At 38.6% G+C, this 14,389-nt stretch overlaps 2 long non-coding RNA genes across 2 annotated transcripts; both read right to left on the bottom strand.

Annotated features, from left to right (window-relative positions):
• Nucleotides 1–3,841: 3,841 nt before the first annotated feature.
• On the bottom strand, nt 3,842–14,349 carry LOC148357033 (uncharacterized). The gene is made up of 3 exons (XR_015851959.1): nt 14,257–14,349; nt 8,030–8,103; nt 3,842–4,059 (listed from the first exon to the last, which is right to left on the bottom strand). It is a non-coding gene; the product is annotated as an uncharacterized LOC148357033 (long non-coding RNA).
• On the bottom strand, nt 11,356–14,238 carry LOC148357034 (uncharacterized). Its single transcript, XR_015851958.1, has 3 exons — nt 13,402–14,238; nt 12,918–13,064; nt 11,356–12,425 (listed from the first exon to the last, which is right to left on the bottom strand). It is a non-coding gene; the product is annotated as an uncharacterized LOC148357034 (long non-coding RNA).
• Nucleotides 14,350–14,389: the final 40 nt, after the last annotated feature.

The raw sequence follows: 14,389 nt of genomic DNA, 5'->3' as shown, positions 1-14,389 counted from the left end.
TCAGTGACCAATATAGCCACATTTCTTTGCAAGGACACTCAAAAGCCTGCCATCCATGGATTCTGTCAGTGCTTTGATCTGTTCACGATCAACATTGCGTGCAGCAGCAACCACAGCCTCCCAGACACTGTTCAGAGAGGTGTACTGTTTTCCCTCCTTGTAAATCTCACATTTGATGAGGGACCACAGGTTCTCTATGGGGTTCAGATCAGGTGAACAAGGAGGCCATGTCATTAGTTTTTCTTCTTTTAGACCCTTTCTTGCCAGCCACGCTGTGGAGTACTTGGATGCGTGTGATGGAGCGTTGTCCTGCATGAAAATCATGTTTTTCTTGAAGGATGCGGACTTCTTCCTGTACCACTGCTTGGAGAAGGTGTCTTCCAGAAACTGGCAGTAGGACTGGGAGTTGAGCTTGAGTCCATCCTCAACCCGAAAAGGCCCCACAAGCTCATCTTTGATGATACCAGCCCATACCAGTACCCCACCTCCACCTTGCTGGCGTCTGAGGCGGACTGGAGCTCTCTGCCCTTTACCGATCCAGCCACGGCCCCATCCATCTGGCCCATCAAGACTCACTCTCATTTCATCAGTCCATAAAACCTTAGAAAAATCCGTCTTGAGATTTTTCTTGGCCCAGTCTTGACGTTTCAGCTTGTGTGTCTTGTTCAGTGGTGGTCGTTTTTCAGCCTTTCTTACCTTGGCCATGTCTCTGAGTATTGCACACCTTGTGCTTTTGGGCACTCCAGTGATGTTGCAGCTCAGAAATATGGCAAAACTGGTGGCAAGTGGCATCTTGGCAGCTGTACGCTTGACTTTTCTCAGTTCACGGGCAGTTATTTTGCGCCTTGGTTTTTCTACACGCTTCTTGCGACCCTGTTGACTATTTTGAATGTAACGCTTGATTGTTCGATGATCACGCTTCAGAAGCTTGGCAATTTTAAGAGTGCTGCATCCCTCTGCAAGATATCTCACTATTTTTGACTTTTCAGAGCCTGTCAAGTCCCTCTTCTGACCCATTTTGCCAAAGGAAAGGAAGTTGCCTAATAATTATGCACACCTGATATAGGGTGTTGATGTCATTAGACCACACCCCTTCTCATTACAGAGATGCACATCACCTGATATGCTTAATTGGTAGTAGGCTTTCGAGCCTATACAGCTTGGAGTAAGACAACATGCATAAAGAGGATGATGTGGTCAAAATACTCATTTGCCTAATAATTCTGCACTCCCTGTATAAGGTACAGACAGATCTTTAAAAGTCTGAAAAAGAATTTAATTTTATCCATTCGTTTCCTGTGCTGCTTATCCTCACTAGGGTTGCGGGGTTGCTAGAGCCCATGCCAGCTATCTTAGGGCAATAGTCGAGGGACACCCTGGACTGGTTGCGAGCCAGTAACAGGGAACACAGAGACAGACAACATAATCGCCCATTCACACCTAGGGACTATGAAAATCAAAGGAAAAAAATACAAGCAGTTCTCATTTTGTTATTTATGGTGAATTAGTGTCCTGTTTCTTTATAAGTGATAACTTAGTCTGGGAACCACTTTTGACTTGAAAATGGTCCTCATGGACCAACCTCTACACTGGGAGGCTGTGGTAGCTAGAATTTAACCCCTAACCTCCACACCGTGGGGCTGCGCTGTAACAATCCGGCTGCCGTGCCGCCTGTCATTTAACTCATTCGTCTAAAAATAAGGCCTTAAATGGCTTTAAAATGTCAAATCCAATGTTTGAAAGTCTCAAAAGTGTAAAAACATCACTAGGATTTGTATCTGTTTGAACTAAAAAGATTTAGTAACATTTATCAATTGTCTTTAACAATTTACAGATTTACGTGGCAACATCATATGACCACAATAACAGAATTATCAAAACAGTGACGTGGTTTCAGTTGGGTCTTTCAGAGCAGACGCATGTCTTAAGTCTACCCACAATACACAGCAACTTCGGACAAAGACGTTTACTTTGCGCCATGGGAAAGTGTCGATTAATTGAAAAGTGTCTGTCCGACGAACGTTTTTCACCATGGCTAAGATCTGTTCCAGGTAATGTGTACGAGGCTCGATGTGTTATGTGCAAGAAATATTTGTGTTTTTTTGTTATGTTTGTTTCAAATGTGTTTTTTTTCAACTTGGTCTTAAATTTGATTTCAAAAGGCAACTGAAAGGTCTTTGAAAGTCTTAAATTTAACTTGTTGTAAGCTGTTGGAACCCTGTGATAGCTAGCCAACTTGTCACAGACCAGAACGGACACAGGACTCAATTGCATGTGTTTCTCAGATTTTATTGAAAAAGAGTGAGAGTTAAGCTTGCTTGATTGCTGGATCCAAGGACTGGCGCAGAGCGGGATCGAGCAAGGCGGGGGTGACACTTCTGTGTCGGAAGAAGGCAGGCAGGAATGGCACGTCGTTTGACCAGGGCTGGAGATCAGAGGCGATGTCGAGTTCTTAATAGTGATCGTAGGCAGGCGGCAGGCAGAACAGGCGTAGTCAGGTTCAGAAATGGGTCGAAAACGGGGATCAGGCAGAAAACAGATTTAACAGGGACGGAGTCGGACGGAAACGCTCACTGAGTGAAAACACAACAGCTCGCAACGATCTGACAAAGTTTGAACTGAAGTCGTGGCTTAAGAAGGGTGTGGCCACCAATCAGCTTGTCCGGGCTGTTGGCGCCAATCAAGCTGCCCAAGGTGTTCCAAATAGGGCAATCATGACACACCTCCTGCTAGAAAGAAAAACTAGAAAAGGCTGGGAAAGAAATAAAAAAAGGGTGTAGTTTGGTCACTTTGAGTCTCCGTAGTTTGTATTCTTCTTTGTGCTTTGTACCACTCGTTTTAAGTTACATTACACAATACAGTGACATCCAGTGGTCATAAAATACACACAATAATATGCACGTTAACGATAAAAGGTGTCTTGGTTAAAGCGGAAAAACACTGCTAAGGGAATATTTCCATCTGTGCACGGACCATAAACGTTCAGGAGCAACTTTTATATGATTCTCACGTTTTTCCATGATACATTTCACCTCAAAGCAAAAGCAAAAGCCTTGTCCATCCGAGTCTGAGAATGCTTCATTCGTCTTTGTAATGGAAATGAACGCTAGTTTACCTCAGTACACCTAACGTGTGCACGGACTTTGAAACCAAACCCTGCACTCTTCTCTTAAGCCTCCCCCGGCAAAGAGATCAAATCTGTTTACGTTTTCAAGCGCAACCAAAGAGAAACGATTATCTCCGATACCTAATCTCTAAAGGAAATCGCACGGATTTTGATTAAGAATTTGCACATGCTTTCCCATTGCAGCCACACTTGCGGTGAGTCTGTCACGTTTTGAGGGTGATGGACCCATTTGGGGGAAGCAGGAACTAGAGGCAGGGTTGCTAACAACAAGGATGGTATTTATTAACAAAGTTAGGAATAAAGTACTTTACAAACCATAGGGCACAAAGCAACAAACAAATTTTCCCAACCAGAAACAAAAACCAAACCTTGAACTGGAGAAATGCAAAGAGTAAAGTAACAAAGAAACAAGAAACAAAAAACAAACATGCCAGGGTAACTGACGGCAGGATGAAAGTGGCTGTGGAAATCACAATGTCGCTATTGCTACAGTCAATTTAAAGGCTTGAACTCAGGTGTGTCCAGTTCCAAACCTGGTTGGCACCCTCTGGAGGGAAAAAGGTTCACCAGATCACGACATAACCTCCCTCCCAAGGGCCAGATGCTACACGGACCAAATGCAAAAAGACAGAGGTTGCATCAAACAGACCTTCACTGGAACAGGGGACGGTTGAAGGTCATTGGGGGACTATGTTGCCACCAGGACCTGTGCAGTTGAGGGTCTATATCCTTCCCTCCTGAGGCGGAGACCAAAACGGCCTGGTGACCCCCTCGCCAACGGGACAGGAAACAGGTCTATAAGAAAGTCATTTGATGCCAAAAAATGGGAAAGAGGAGATGGATTCCTCCCGCTGGGTCCTTTATTGGTCATTCTGCCACATTTTGAGGGTGATGGACCCATGTGTGGGAAGCAGGAACTTGAAGCTCGGGTGCTCAAAACAACAACAGTATTTATTGCCAAAACTCAGACCAAAGTACCAAACAAACAAGTGAGCACAAATCAACTAACAAAAATGCTTAAATAAGAAGGTCCAAACAAAAAAACAAACCTAGAACTGTAAAAAAGCAAAAGTAACCGAAACCAGAAACAAAAAGCAAACGTGACATTGCAACAGATGGTATGATAAACATTGCATGGAAATCCCAATGACCTGACAATCAAAGAGCTGTCCCAACAGTAATTATAAAATACTTGGTAGGATTAGTGACAGGCATGTTGTGATTGGACTCAGGTGTGTCCAAACCCAGTTGGTGCCCTCTGGGGTAACTAAGTGCACCAAATCATGACAAAGTCTAATCTGGCAAGATGAATAAGGAATAGTATGAAGTTTTGCTACTTGTTAGGCGCACAATAAATAAAAACAAAACCACCAATAAGTTAATGCTAAAACCAGGGTAACAACAGTGCCGTGTCACCATGGAAATATAAAATCTAACAGATAACAAATGGTTATATTTATTCAGTGTCAAAGTTCTTTCTCAGTTAACCTCGAAATTTTGAGATTTTATTTTTCGAAACCGCAGGTTGTTAACATTATTTTATGAATATTTGTAATACTAGAGTATGTATTGAATTGCTGCACTGTGGCCCCGTCAGATGCGGAGTGAGGCACGCAATATGCATGCCTCATGGCAGAGGGTGATAGTGAGACCAAGGATTCTGATTTAGTGCACATGTAACAGAGTTGAAATTTGATTGTTTTGAATGTTTTTTTGAATTCTCACAAAATCTGTGTTTTTGTTGTATTACTGTTAATATTCCGGTACCTCATTCAGTTGTTAAGTCATGGGCGTCTGCGACTGTTTTTTTCGTTTGGCACTTTATGGGCTTCAGCGCTTGCCGTAGCTTAAGTGAATTTGTAAGCGCTGAAGGCAATAAACCCAGAGATTGTGAAACCTTGTGTCGTGCATGAAAGAGGGTCGCTACACACACCTTAGCCACAAACAATAGAATTAGTGATCATATTGACAAGCTAACAGAAGGTCATGTCATCCAGTCTTATTTATTTATTTATTTATTTATTTTTCAAAAGAGGATAACCTATCCATTGATTCCTTAATCAAAAGAAGTAGTACAAAGACTTCATCTATAACTTAATCAAAGCCAGTAATGCCTGTGCTATAGTTTATATATTGCTTTCTTGCTCTGAATGATTCTCAAATGATTAATAAGATGTAGATTAAATTATTTGTTAATCCTACTTTGCCTCACCAGACACAAACTTCACTGCATGTCACCGGCTAAAATAACCCACACATATCTTATTTAAAACAGATGGTGTGTGATTTTTTTTTAATTACCATAGGATGTTAATAACATTTTTTTTCTCATCATTTAATTGGTCATCGATGCAGATACCAAATACTAAGCTCTCCACCAAAGACTTATATTCTCTCTGACTAAGGCTAAGTTCACACTGCACGGACGGGACCTGTATCCGATCAGTTAAAGTCTGTCTGAACGGAACATATCCGAATTTTTCAGACCAGACCCAGGCCACTTTCATATGTAGTCCTAAATCAGACACCTATACGATCTTTTGGAATGTGTCATTAGATCCCACAATAATGAAAGATGAACATTTGTTTATTTTATATATGCATACCTGCCAACCTCCACGGGTCCATGCCCGTACAAACTGTCGTATTTTCCTGTACAAAATACAAAATAATCGTACACCATTTTTTTTTTTTCGCAATGATGCATGATGGGCAATCCCCGATGGGCAATCCCCAGGCAGCAGACACATGCAATTGACAAATTTGCGTTTTTCCGTACGGATTTCCTTGTATGTCGTACTCGTCTTAAAATGTATGAAAAACGTACTTTGTACGGCAAAACCGTACAGGTTGACCGGTATGTACTGTATATGTGTTGAATACAGATGTTAAACACAGAAATAGAACCAGCTCTGGAGACTGCCTTTTAAGATGGCGCGCCATACAGTCGTGAAAGTACAGTATTCCAGCTCCTTTTAGGTGAGCCTCATGTTATGTAAAATAAATACAGATTAACCAATTTTTTATCACCTTTCAGTACGTTTTAATTTTTCAGCACATTTCATGCGTGTAAATACCTCTGAGCAATTTATTCATACTACTGAATATTTTTTTCATAGTTGTAAATACTGGTCAAAACGTTTTTAACACATTGAGAACATTTTCATACTGTCAGTACATTTTTTACTTTTTTCAGTTTTTAGTACTTTCCAGGTATTTTTCATACTTTCCAATAGTTTGGAGTACTTTTTCGGTCATTTCATTATTTTTTGCATTCGTTTTTTCCCCTTTTAAATATTTTTTTCATATAACATGTTGCTCTTGAACAAACAAGAGTTTGACACCCTTGTAGGATTTTTAGATTGTTTTTATATTTTAATCTAATGTTCAAAACGTGTAAGTTGCTTGTCTTGTCCTGATTCTTTTAGCACTGCCAGCCATGCGTCTAAATATTGCATTCAGGGAAATCATTCAATCAGGTCTCCACTAGGAGATGTCCAAACTCCACCCATGAAATGCAACAAGTGCTTTTACCCCAAAAATTGCCTTTGCAGTGCAGAGGTTTTTGGAACCAATGCACACTTTTTTTCAGAGATATCAAGTTTTGCTAGATTTTTACCTTGTTTTTTTTCTATTAAAATACCTTAAATAGTTTTTAAAAGGTGCAAAAAATATCGGTCTGAGCAATTGATCGTTTTTACATAGTTCTATGTTTCTGTGTATTTGTTAAATAAGAAAAGAACAATTAAAAAAGGCATTGTTATGTGCAAATAAATATATAATGAAATCAGAAATATCATGTTAATATTTTTATAAGGTTTATATATATATATATATATATATATATATATATATATATATATATATATATATATATATATATATATATATATATATATATAATACGCAATGAAAAGCTCCAGCAAAGTCTCATGTGTTACACTAATGCAGAAGTCGGGAACCTTTTTTGGTTCAAAGTATTTTGACTTTTAAAACAGTGACTCACAATATTTAGATTTTTTGATTCAGTGAGTGACACACTATACGTTATAAGACAAAATTGAATAAAACCGCCAAACCTGATTTCCAGACTAAAGTTATTTCTTAAATGACTTTTATTTCACTGTGTGATTTCTGAAATAATAGTCGTGTAAAAGCCCGAGTTCTTTCATAAGAATATCACCAAATACTGCAAACGACAAGGATACGAATGTACAGTATTTACCTTCATCTATGGGACATGATCACAGTTTGAACCTTAGGAATCAAGTGGCATCTATTGGTCCTCCATTCCTATTTGTAAATGGAAACCTTCGACATCATTGAAATGTACAAACATTCGTCTTATTACTCCTTAAGCATATAGTAAATAAATAATCATAATTTGTTCATAACTTGCAAACTTACGTTTGAAAAATATCCAGGAAAGGATAGAAAGCAGACGTCACATGATAATGACATTTCTTCTTATGAACGCTTTAAGGTGGAAAAGCGCTACACCGCTCCTGACGCTATTGGTGGAAACACAGTGTTGCACTCCCGGCTTGAATCCGTTGAAATTGTACATTTTATCTTCGAGCCGGATGAAGTCATGAAAAGACCCACACTTGGCTTTCAAGCCTTACGTTGAGCTCGAAAGACACTGTTGTAGAAGACTTAACAGGGAACCGGGGCATATGAAAATATGAAACAATCTGTGAGGTCCTGACCAGTACTCATATTGTTGTGCCCCTTTTTGTGCTCATGTTGGACAAATGATCTAAATGCAATTGAACACCAATGTTGGGGGGGATCAGTAGCAATATCTGAAGTTCCCCAGTTCCTCATCCTATGTCTAAATAATTTTAAACCATTGCACTCGCCTGTCACATCGTTAAAACAAGCCACAAATAGAGCACTTACTTCCAATATGACCGTCCAAATGGCTCAGAGCACCCGACGGGCCTCCTTTATATCAGAAGTGTTGCCACGGAGATCTGTTGGGAGAGACCATAGCTGTTTGTTGAGGTGCCGAGGTTGTGATGGTGAGTGGCTTAACCGGTGCATGTGTAATTGGGGCCAATTCTATTTAACATCTGCTGTGGAGGGGCAGGGGGTTCCCCAATTGATAACCTCAAGACTTACTTTCGAAGTCCCGCTTATCAAAGGCAGCTCCCTGCTCAAGCACTTAACTGGCAGATTTCTCAAAGTATAAAGCGCTTTTACATGCATCTGCTTCCAATCGTCCGTTTTGAAATCTGCAGTTGCAATATCCAGACTTGATGAATTAAATCTGAACATTGCTGTTAGGTAAGAGAGTGATATAAACTAGGATGTGGTAGTCTTCCATACATGGACTTAATGTAGCTGCCAGTTGAGGTATCTTGGCAACAGATGATTAAAAAAAAAAAAAAAAGCACATGGGGAAATGCATGCGTTCTGTCAACAGGGATAGAAGATAAATGGATATGAATGCAAATAGCAGAATCCGGAAGAGAAAAGCGGTAAAATATGACTTGTACTGCTTTCAAGTATGTAATATTTGACCAGTAGATGGTGTAGTATTATGTAGTGCAACCAAAAACGAGTGGTACAAAACACAAGGAAGATTACTTACTACGGAGACTCAAAGACCAAACCGCACCACTTTGCTTATCTTTTTTTCCCCAGCCTTTTAAAATGTTTAATGTTATTTGGGGTAATATCAAGATGAAAGACAAACATTTCAGCTCCCACTAGGTGAGATTCACCTTGTACGAAATACACTCTTATAATCTTCCAAGTATTCAAAATATGTATGCTTATGTGTTGGTTAATGTATTTTTGCTTATACTTGAACTCACTATAATCTCGTCTTCACGAATTGTTGTTTTTTCACTACATTAATATGCTACACATTAATTGTAATCATAATAATGATCATAATGAAGAATTGTATTATTTTGTGAAGACATGTAGTGCTTTGCTAACTGTTTTCTAGTGTTTTAATCAGTGTTTTGCTGTCCTGATTTAAATATTGGGCAGCAGTAGCTCAAGCGGCAGTAGTTAAGGAGGTAAAGCTCGTCTTGGGATCAAGAGGTTGCAGGTTCGATTCCCGGCTCCTCCGAGGTATTTGTCGAAGTGTTTTTGGGAAGGACACTGAATCTCTTATGCCCCAGATGAGCAGGTAGTTACCTTGCACGGCTGATGCTGCTATCCGTTAGTGAGTGTGCAAGAGGGAAAGTGTGAAGCACACTGTAAAGCGCTTTGGGAGGTCTTCATCGACTTGAAAAATGCTATATAAAGGCAGAACAAGGACATGCTAAATAATACAAAATGACCCTTTAACATTTATATTAGTTTTTAGTTTCACTTTGAAGAAGCACTATTGATTCATCACGTTTTACGATTCTCTGGTTTCTTGTCAAAGAATCTTTCCACAGCCGATCTTTTAATTTTCCATTAAGTTACAGTACCGGTATTTTCCAGAACACAGCACATCGCCCTGGAGTATAAAGCGCACTAGACCAGGGTCTTTTAACCAGTGTACCCTGAAACATTCATCTATATCAGTAGGTGACAGCAGTTTAGTACATTTTTTTCTTTTTATAGACTAATTATTGCCCATAAGGTAGCATAGTAAGATAATAGAATAGAATAGAATAGAACATACCCTTATTGTCATTGTTACAACATGGGTTGAATATATTGTGACAGCGAAATTGGACGTGGCACTCCAGGTCCATATTTTACAGTGAGGATAAAGAAAACAAAGAAGATAAAGGAACAAAGAAGATGTTTGTACTGTCCTTGTTGCAGGCTTTGTTTTCATCCGGATGGGGGTGTATGAGGGGGTGAGGGACGGACAGAGATGGCCAAATCTAAATAGATTTTTGATATTAATGATTGTGCTGCAAAAATAACAAATCAAATAAAAGTAAAAATATTGAACATACATTTGTTGATTTTAATTATTCTCTTACTTTACAAAAGAAAGGGAAAAGTAAAAACAGTGTAACATTTCATTGTTCCACTGACAGATCATTTTGTATTTGTTTTACAGAAAAACAAGAAATAAATGAAGTAAAACTTTAAAAACAGGTCGAAACATTAAATTCCAAAATGAAAGTATAATTATTAACGAAAATGAAAAAACCCACGTTACCCCCTGAACCATGGTGACCACAAATGTAGGCAAAAAAGGATTGTTTGTTCAAATACAGAAGAAAAATGTGCCCAATTTTAGGATCAAATACCGATTTGTTCAAGTACCGAGGTATCACTGTAATAGAATATATATTTTTTGCCACGTTATGTCTTTCTATGGGGGCGGTACATAGCTTCAACCAGCTCTAATTAGGAACAATTGTTGTTTGAGTGGAAATGGATTCAAGGTGGCAACAAATGTGCAATATCAATGCAAGGTTTTACATCACCATTACAAGACTGAGCATTTTTATCTCTTTTTCTTCCCAGGTGTTTCGTTTTGTTTCATTTCTAAGAGCTTTTTGATAGCATGCCACTGAGCCACATTAAACAAACAGTCTGAAAGAAGTCAGAAATACTGTATTGATTAAATGAAACACGAACTGAGGTGAACCCTGTTTAACGCAATGACTCAGTTTATAGACAATAATCCGATTAGAAACGGAATATTGGATTCCTAGAGCAATCCAAGTTAATTGTTTACAGGTCTAGAGACAGATTAATAACATGGAGTTGGCACGTATTTCGGTAACGAGGGCTAGGGGTAAGCAACGCCATTTCATAAATAGACAACAATTAACATTATATCAAGGAGGATTCCATTCACGTCACCCACAGAACTCAAAGTATTGTGCTTGTTTCATCTGTGATCCAAAGGTGAGACCTGCTGTGTTTTCATAGTGGGGGCAGAGACTATAAAATGGAAATGTCCCAGAGAAATCAATCAATAGACATGTGGCTTTTATAGCGAAAAAGCCAGAGTTTGTGCATATACTGCAAGTCCCTCAGTGCTTTGGGGCATGAAAATTTCCTGCATGAGGTGAACTGCCTGTGCTATTTGAATGCATAGACATGTAAGCGTAATCGAAAAATGAAAGTACTAACCTAACGATTTTAATCAGGAAACCCACAGTCCATGTAAGACAAAAAACTGAAAACTCTTGCAAACACACTACCTCATACTAATGTAAAATGGTACTCATGTCTATGTTTCTTGCACAATGTTGACTGCACTATGTTTACTGCTCACCTTGCACAATGTTTACTATTTTTTTTGCACTATGTTGACTATTTTTGCACCAAATGCATATTGCACAAACCCTTACGATACCAACTGTATGTAACATCCTACATGCCGTCATTTCTTTGTGTAAATATTGTGTAAATTATAACTATAACCTTATCCTCCTTGTTTTATAACCTTATCTTCTCTGTTCCTTATCTTCTTGGTTTCTTTACCTCACTGTGAATGTGTGAAACTGGAGTGTCATGCTCAATTTCGTTGTCACAATATGTTAACCCATTTTGTAACAATGACAATAAAGGTATATTCTATTCTATTCTAAATTGTATTATTGTGCACGTTTGCATAATCTTTATACTGGTAATGTTTTATTTCCAATCTGATTAGGGCCATTGACGTTTATAGATGTCCATTTACATTTTACTGGGCTGGCATATAGTGAGTTATGAAATAGCAAAACAGTTCTTTGTTGCATGTCCAGATATATTGATATTTTTTCATGTTTATATTTTCACAATCCTGCATATGAAAACCTGTGCTCTAAAAACAGTACATTGACATTAGCTTGTCGAACCCAGAAAAGAAAACGTTACAATTTGGCACTGAGTTAAGGAAGACTTTCGAAACCAAGTTTCCAAACATGATCTAGGTTGAAAGTCAAGAAACAAAATGCACAACGGATGTCGGGTTTATCTTGAAAATTATCATTTTTGTCAGCTATCCTAAGCGTTGTACATCCCCCATCACTCTTGTCTCTATTTTGCTGGATTTTACCGCACAGTAAATTACATCCGCACATGCACGCAATCAACGTACTGCATTCGTGTCTGAAATAGACACATGCAAAAGAGTGGCAACAGAGGCGCATATGGTGCTCATTTCTGCACCAGTGGCTTAATGCTCTTAAGTTCAAGGCTTTGTTCGGAGCATCATTGTTCGGGGTGGAAAGATAAAGCGTTGCTGCTGGCAGTTCTCAGGGAAAAAACGCAGCTATTGTGTTTGTCACCGTAGAGAAAAATGACTGACAGGTAACAAATGAAGGAAGCTCTGGACTTTTTGTTGACTGCTGAGATTCCGCTTCGATGGCGTCATCGTTCAGGATGAGGGATGCTTGACATAAACAGCAATAAAAAAGAGAAAAATCTTCAGTCTTTTACAGGAACTGATACTGTTTTTTGTGCATGATATCAGGTAAGTTTGTAAACACACATTACTTTTTTGTAAAAAAAAAAAAAATCCCTCACCGTATTGCGGTTTGACTTTTGAGTACTTGGTGTATTGGGGATTATTTTTTCTATTAAAAAAGCGCTGCAGATTTATTTTTGCATAAATCACAGAATTATGTCTTCACCTTAAAATATTACCAAATTCTAAAACATGAAAGAGCTGTAGAAATGGTGCATCTATATATACTTTATCGGTATATTCCAATTATTTTCTGCGATAATGCATTTTGAATACAGCCTCTTTAACCTACTGAACAGTGACGTCATCGGAGGAACACTGGCACCCTAGCAAGCCAGTCACCAGATTGTCTTCTATGTGTCCGCGGTTGTGTGCTGTGCTACGTATTTGCAAAATTGAGCAGTTAAATGCCTTTACCGGGTAGTTTCTCAGTCTCAAATAAGCTCGTAGGGATGGGAATTCAGTCTCTTTTTTGAGAAGTGGCTCCTTCAGCTCGGCTCACTAAAGAGAGATGACTCTTTCAGCTCCCAAAAGCCTCTTCAGATTTGTTTTTCTTCCTCCTATCTATATATTAAAAATGATTATGTAACATTATTGAATTAATAAAAAGAAAATTAATTAAAAAAGACTACAGTGAAATAAGAAACAACAGATGATAAAAATGATAAAAGGCAAAGAGAAAAAAACCAAGAAACAATAATAAATGAAGAAAAACAAGGTAAAAGGCAAGAAGACTCAAAAGAAAACAAGGAAAATTAGAAAAAGGAGGAAATGCGGGAACAATATTTTAAAGGAAAAATGCTCAGAAAAAAGAAGGAAAAAAGCTAGGGGGAAAAAACAAAAATAAATAAAAAAAAGAAAAAATCTGGTTCTCTCACAAAACTTCCTCAAACATGCCTACCATCTCAATTGGCTGGCATATTACTCTATGTTGATCCTTTCCTGTACTCAGGTTGCATGAGAGTGGAGCCTTTCTGCTTTATAATATGTAAAAACTAGGCTAAGAAGCTCTCTGTCTTCATGCTGATGTTCACTGAAAAGGAAATTCTAATGTCTATCAACAATTATATTGTCATCAACAAAGTTACAGAGCATAGTGCTTTGCTTAGTATTTTTACTTAAACTGTGTGAAGTGAAGCTACTTCATAGGAGTTTAGTGAAAAGCCTAAACATCTGTTGAGAAAGCAAATGTAATTTTGATGTCAAATGACCGATACTGTACATGGGTTTTCATCTGTATCAGAAACTTTATTTAATTATCAGCTCGGTGGACTTCGGGCTGGGCGCCTGCCCCCGGCTGGGGAGGTCACAGGTTCTTTACAAAATCTATACCCATTGCCTTCCTGTTTGGCATTATGGGTTGGAATCGGGGGACTTGGTCACCTCAAGACTTGTTAAGGACATGTCAGAGTATGCAGTTTCCTCGTGTGTGAGAAGATAAGCAGGACATTGTGGTTCAGCCTTTAAGCATATTTATTCCTCAACAGCAAGCACATGGTGCGTGCGTAATGACGTCACTCAATGGAAAACGGCTTACCGCAATATCACAAGAGTGCTATTAAATTGACAAATCTCAACAAGACTAAGAAATTTTGGGGGAAAAAGAGCCCTTATATATGTTTTTTTTTAAATTATAATGGTAAAGTGTTTTCTGTTAATTTATCAACATATGCCTGAATTTCTTCCCAATAAGAGCTCGCTACTGTTCCATTCATTCAAATTCCCACTCCAGCCCTGAACGTCATTATATACATACCACGGATTATCGGCATGAATGCAAGCCCGTACTTTTAAAATGAGTCGAACATGACGATCGGCCCTTTTAATGGACGCGTACCTTTCTGTCAAAGCACTTCATGAACACGTGGCTTTAATACTCTAACACAAAT

This window comes from Urocampus carinirostris, chromosome 11 (assembly GCF_059441175.1).
Source record: "Urocampus carinirostris isolate Australia breed hairy pipefish chromosome 11, RoL_Ucar_1.0, whole genome shotgun sequence".
NCBI lineage: Eukaryota > Metazoa > Chordata > Actinopteri > Syngnathiformes > Syngnathidae > Urocampus > Urocampus carinirostris.
This window is presented reverse-complemented; position numbering and strand designations above follow the sequence as displayed.